Here is a 7,051-nt window from a genome sequence, read left to right on the forward strand (position 1 = left end):
TCGGTAAAGAGTTCAGGCGCAATATGTTACCGCGTCAGAAATACTGTAGGACTGTGGACGCAAACAGAAAGACATAAAAATTCCACTTGACGATGTCCTCTACCAGTCTGTGCCACACATTTTTCCTTCCACCCTCCTCCCCTCCCCACACGTACACACAGTGAGGAGATAAGTAACTACTCGTCCCTCGCCCACAGTAATCCACTTTTCATATATTATTTATGCCATGTCTTTTATCCTACCAACTGCCGGAAGAAAAGGGCAACAGACTCAAAGATAAGGTCATTTTATGGGCAAGTGAAGTGAGCCATAGTTTATCGATGTAGGAGTATACGACAGTGGATTCAGGGGATATTCATGTTTTAGAGTAAAGGATGCCGAATAGTCGCACCATTACACAACGATCCAGCCTCTGGCTGCAACGCAAATGGTTCAAATGGCTCTGAGCACTATGGGACTTAACTGCTGTGGTCATCAGTCCCCTAGAACTTAGAACTACTTAAACCTAATTAACCTAAGGACAGCACACAACACCCAGCCATCACGAGGCAGAGAAAATCCCTGACCCCGCCGGGAATCGAACCCGGGAACCCGGGCGTGGGAAGCGAGAGCGCTACCGCACGACCACGAGATGCGGGCTGGCTGCAACGCACAGATGTATTCTCACATGAAAACAATAATAAAGGTGCAGAATGGTATCCTGCGATAGACTGTCCCAAGCATCTGGCACCTTCGGTTGCAGTTCGGCAATAGTTCTTGCACGCTCTGGAGAACGAGTAAACTGGAGCTTCATCACGTCACGTGCTCCATTGGCGAGGATCACGTCACAATCCTGTCGAGGAACGGCAATAGGACGGGGATAACAACCTGTTGAGCGTAGCGGGCGCTGGTTACTTTACCTCGCGGAAACACTTGTAACTGATACCCACAGCCCACACCATTAAGCCTGGTGGGATCTGTGTGTCGTGGACGAATGCTCTCTGCACTCACCAGCTCTAGGCATTTCAAGTGTACGTCCATCACTCGCGTATAGGCAGAACCTACTCTCATCACTGAGGACAACATACTGTCATTCCACTCTCCACTCAACACTTTCACGACACAAGAGTAGCCGTGGTGTGGTGTTGGCAGTAGCAGGCTGGCCAGAAGCAGACGTGTTCTTAGTACTGCTGCAAGCAGAGGTTTCTCGATATTCTGTCGTGACATAGCAGCTTGAAACATGTCCTCGGATTCCTTCCCTGGGTGGTGTTCCGTCGACCAACCCAGCTCGTAAAATGCATCGATCTATAGTACACTGACGTTCAAAACCTCTTCTACAGAAGAGAACTCCTGAAAGCTGTGACACAACACAGATACATTGTGTCCGTGGATACTTGCATCGAGATTGCTGCAGGCGCGATGCAACTCCCTTCAAATGGCTGAAGCTGTTAAAAAAATTAACATATTGCCTGGACATGGACGTACCCTAGAATGGATGTCGCAAACGCTGTTCCCCTCTAAATTCAACACAGTCAAAAAAAAATGCTCACAGACAGGCCTCCTGAGCGCTATCTGATAGCTGATGACTGTGACAAATGGATTGCTAACGCTATAGCCCCTCAGTGGCAACGGCCTTGCCGCAATGGTAACACCGGTTCCCGTTAGATCACCGAAGTTAAGCACTGTCGGGCTGGGCTAGCACTTGGATGGGTGACCATCCAGTCTGCCGAGCGCTGTTGGCAAGCGGGGTGCACTCAGCCATTCGTGAGGCCAACTGAGGAGCTACTTGATTGAGAAGTAGCGGCCCCGGTCTCGGAAACTGACATACGGCCGTGAAAGCGACATGCTCACCACATGCCCCTCCATATACGCATCCAGTGACGCCTGTGGGCTAAGAATGACAAGGCGGCCGGTCGGTACCGTTGGGCCTCAGTGGCCTGTTGGGGAGGAGTTTAGTTTTAGCCCCTCAGTACGCACATGTTATAGCCTGGTGCCATGGAACACACTGCTTGAAGGTGATGCATTTTTTTTTTTTTTTTTTTTTGTTGAGGGTGTGTATTTTTCGGTAGTTTTGACACATAATATAACATTTTCCATATCAATCAACGACACAAAAGTAAGTCACAGGGCGTCAGGCAGGACCTCTAGGCGAACTCTCTAGAAGACGTGGAGAAATCCATGGTACACACTTAGCTGTCTTCCAATACGTTTATTCACTACCGATTTTGATCCTGGACCATCTACACAGTTGTGCCAGTGTCGTGGTCCTGTGCGCTAACTTCTCTTGCTGTTTTCATGTTCTAAACGTTGTTTTCTGCTTGGCTAAACCTATATTACAATGTTAAGTATAAATTTTCTTACTCTTTCAAGTCAGCAGTGGCATACACCTTCTTGGTTAAATAACATGTATGCATTGTGAAGTTCCTACAAAGGTGTTTTTCCACTGTGAAGATGTAGTGTAAGGCGGCATATGTGCATCATGCATTTCTCCAAGTATATCGTTGCTATTGACAGTCGCCCGATATTTTTTCATTTTTATTTTTTCCCTGTCGAAAACTTAGTAGTCCTGTTCATCATCTCCATAAAAACGACGTAATGACATAGTGTTATGTTTAAAATACTTCTTTTCATATCACAAAGAGGGATGCCTCATTACAATACTTATGGAAATAGTGCTATGTCTTCTTATAAAATAGAACCTCGAAGACCAAACATTTTGCATTTCGTCCGCTATTTTAGTGTTTTAGCGTCTTAAGTAATTAATAAGATGATGAGGCATTATGGATAGGAGCATTTTAATTACCTTGATATCGGCTGTGGGAGCCTGAATATTTATAAACAGAGCTATGTTTCTAACAAGATATCCTTGTACCATTTACGAGGGGCGTTTGAAAAGTCCGTGCAAAAATAAAAATTACTTACGTGTTTAGGGTAAACCTTTTTTATTTTTCGACATAGTCTCCTTTTAGAATTATACACTTCGTCCAACGCTGTTCTAATTTGTTGACCCCTTCCGAATAATAGGAATTGTCCACGTCTGCAAAATAGCTATTAGATGCTGCAATCACCTCCTCGTTTGAATAATATCTTTGTCCCGCCAGCCATTTCTTCAAGTTGGGGAATAAATAGTAGTCTGGACAATAGGGGGAACGTGAAACGAGTTGGAATCCTATTCCCATTAATTTTGAGACCTCAACTGCTGAGGTGTGTGCTGTTGCATTGTCATGATGGAAAAAGGACTTTTTTGCGGTCCCATCGCCGGCGTTTCTCTTGCAGCTCGGTTTTCAAACGGTCCAATAACGATGAATAATATGCACCTGTAATACTTTTACCCTTTTCCATATAGTCGATGAGGATTATCCCTTGCGAATCCCAAAAGACAGTCGCCATAACCTCTCCGGCCGAGGCAATGGCCTTCGCCTTTTTTGGTGCAGTTTCTCCCTTGGTAACCCATTGTTTAGATTGTTGTTTGGTCTCAAGAGTATAGTAGTGTATCCATGTTTCATCCACAGTGACGAAACGACGCTTATAGTCCTGAGGATTCTTTCCTGAACAGCTGCAAACCATCCTTGCAACACTTCATACGATTCCGTTTTTGGTCAAGCGTGAGCAATCGCGGAACCCATCTTGCGGATAGCTTTCTCATGTCCAAATGTTTATGGAAAAAACTATGTACCCGTTCATTCAAGATGCCCACAACCTAGCAATCTCACTCACCATAACTCTTCTGTCATCCACACCATATCATGGATTTTGTCAATGATTTCTGCAGTCGTAACCTCCACAGGACGTCCAGAACGTTCAGCATCACTTGTGCCCATATGCCCACTCCGAAAATTTTGAAACCACTTATAAACTGTTCTAATCGAAGGTGCAGAGTCACTGTAATGTTTATCAAGCTTCTCTTTACTCTCCTGAGGCGTTCTGCCTTTCATAAAGTAATGTTTAATCACCACACGAAATTCTTCTTCGTCCATTTTTTGACAATCACTCGACTTCCTTGATTCACACGAGTGCCAAACACAAATGAATAGGCCCATATGTTTGAAACTAGGTGCACGTTCTTTCCAAATGTGCTATTAACTAAACATGACCTCGGTATCTGCCGGTGGTACCATCTCTCGGACTTTGCAAACGCCCATCGTGTATTGTACTCACCTATCTCCATACCCAAGCGTTCGTAGAATAAGAGTTGTAATTCAGATAGTAAAAAACTAACGCACACCGAGTGGAAGTAGTTCTGAAGATCTTCTTGGCGTTTTCAGCGTTTGACTCGCCTTACATAACTCAGGAGATAACTACAGGGGCTGTTATCTCTAGCGGCTCTTCCACCCTTTTTTTCTTCCTTTTGCTCTCTCCAGCGTCCCTCCTCGGTCGCCCCCGCTGCTCGCTCTGCATGCGGCCGCAGATGAGCGTTGCATATGCATAGCACGAGCGCCCTTTGTCTTCTGCCGCAGGTAGACGCTGGCCCTAATGTGATACGGCGCCGTCACACACGCTTTGCATTTCTGAGACTCCGTCGTATTCTGCCCCAGCACTTTCTCCATCAGTCTTCTACAGTTTCACAGATGTTTCGATATGCGATCTGACGTTACAAAAACGCATACTTTTTTGTAGCCATAACAGAACTGAAGAATATTTATAATTAATTAACTTCTATAGTCGCTGGCGAGAAAGAATAACCACTGGCTCTTCTACCTCTCTTTCTCTCTCAAAAAAGTAAAAATAAAAAAAACTGCCAAAGCATTCGCAGCAGAGTACCAGAGTCCGAAGCGCTCCTAAAAAAACAGTGAAGCTCGTATACAGAAAGACGGCTAAAATCTATTTTTTTTTATAATTTCTAAGAGAAATTCGAGGATGAGGCACTTACAACTACTGCCTACCTGCCGACGTGTTTCTTCAGATACGTTGATGACAAGTTCGTCATCCGGCCACATGGCAAGAGAAGACTGGATGAGTTCCTGGACCATCTGAACACAAGACACCCCAACATCAAGTTCACCATGGAACTAGAGAGAGATGGTCAGCTGCCATTCCTCGATGTCCTGGTAAAGAGGAAGGCAGAGGGCACCTTAGGCCACAGTGTGTACAGGAAACCAACACACACTGACTTTCATCTACAGGCAGACAGCTGCCATCACCCAGCACAGAAGCATGGCGTGCTGAGAACACTCGTACACCGAGCCAAGACACTCTCTGACCCAGACAGCCTGACAGAGGAATTAGAACATCTACAAAGAGTGTTCACAGATAACGGATACTCCACCAGGGACATCCGCAAAGCGCTCCATCCCTCCAGAAGACCTGAGGCTACAGGAGAGGAGCAGGAAGAAGAGATCAGGAAAGTAACTTTTCTATCATATGCTGGGCCAATATCTGCCAAGATCAGCAGAATCTTGAAGAAAAACTATATCAAGAGTGCGTTCTGCCCACCTAACAAGATAAGGACGCTCCTTGGAACTGTCAAGGATGATTTGGGGTTAAGGAAACCTGGTGTCTACCATATACCCTGTGAATGTGGGATGTCTTACATCGGCCAAACTACCATAAGAGTTGAAATGATGTAAAGAACACCAGAGACATACCAGGCTACGACAGGTAACTAAATCTGCAATAGCAGACCATTGCCTGGAACTTGAACACACCAAGGATTATGACAAAACCAGGATCCTGGCTCAGACTCCCCGATTCTGGGCTGGTGTCATTAATGAATCGATTGAAATCAAGATGGCGGAGAAGTTGATCAACCGCGAAGCAGCATATCAGCTTAGTACTGCGTGGAATCCTGCTTTGGAACTACTACAGAAACAACGGAAGAAAGTTCCCTCCTCCAGGAATGAACTACATACATCCAAGGGCGTTAGTAACGGAAAAGAACGGCATACGCGATACCAGGCGGCAGCAAGCTCCTTGAAGGATGTGCATCCTAATATGCAGCTGCAACAGCAACCGGACGCCGCAGGAAGCGCACCTCACAGGCGCATACCGGATTCAGAAGCCCACGAGGATGCCTCGGCCGCGAGAGAAACTCGTCTCGGTCGCGGACAGCATAAGGAACTTCAACAGAGCCATGACAATACTAGGATGGCGCCCATCGGGTGCGGACCCAGTACGGAACGCCTTGGAATGCCCGCTACCTCAGAAGAGAGCCGCAACGGGCGCGGGCCGAAGAGAGAGCGCCTAGAGATTGATACCACCGCCAGAAATGGTCACAACGGGCGCGGACGGCATAGGGAGCACCACACACCACCCAGCCATAAATATGAGACGAGGTCTGCTTGTAAACCAGTCTCAGGAAACACCTGACGAAGACGCCGAGTTACGACGCCGAAATATCGTGTTGCGAAGACTCGGACCACCGGTAGTACACGCGATTCTGCGAGGTAACTAATTTTGCTTTTGTTTTTGAGTGATTAGACTTCTTAGTGGTTTGATGCTGCCCGCCACGAATAACCATTTGTGCCAACGTCTTCATTTCAGAGTAGCACTTGCAATATGCATCCTCAATTATTTGCGGGATGTGTTCCCATCTCTGTCTTCCTTTACAGTTTTTGGCCTCTCCAGCTCCGTACCATGTAAGTGATTGCCTGATATCGTAACAGATATCCCATCATCCTGTCCAGATGCACTTTTATCCTGTCCCTTCTTCTAGTCAGTGTTTTCCAGATATTCCTTTCCTCTCCGATTCCGTGCTGAAACTCCTCAGTCCACCTGATTTTCAACATTCGTCTGTAGCTCCGCATCTCAAATACTTCGACTCTCCTCTGTTCCGATTTTCCCACAGTCCATGTTTCACACCCACACAATTCTGTGCTCCAAAAGTGTGTTATTAGAATTTTTTCCTCAAATTAAGGCCAATATTTGATACTAGTAGACTTATCTTGGCTAGGAATGCCCTTTTTGCCAGTGCTAGTCTGCTTTTGATGACCTCCTTGCTCCGTCCACCATTGTTTATCTGGCTATCTACGTAGTAGAATTCCTGAACTTCATCTGCTTCGTGACCATCAATCCTGATGTTAAGTTTCTCACTGTTCTCATTTCTGTACTTCTCACTTTGATTTACTCTCAGCCC

The 7,051-nt window shown here is 46.0% G+C and overlaps 1 pseudogene; it reads left to right on the top strand.

The window, feature by feature from the left end:
- Positions 1-1,603: 1,603 nt before the first annotated feature.
- On the top strand, positions 1,604-1,721 carry LOC124778879 (annotated as a pseudogene).
- Positions 1,722-7,051: the final 5,330 nt, after the last annotated feature.

Source organism: Schistocerca piceifrons, chromosome 2, assembly GCF_021461385.2.
Source record: "Schistocerca piceifrons isolate TAMUIC-IGC-003096 chromosome 2, iqSchPice1.1, whole genome shotgun sequence".
Taxonomy (NCBI): domain Eukaryota; kingdom Metazoa; phylum Arthropoda; class Insecta; order Orthoptera; family Acrididae; genus Schistocerca; species Schistocerca piceifrons.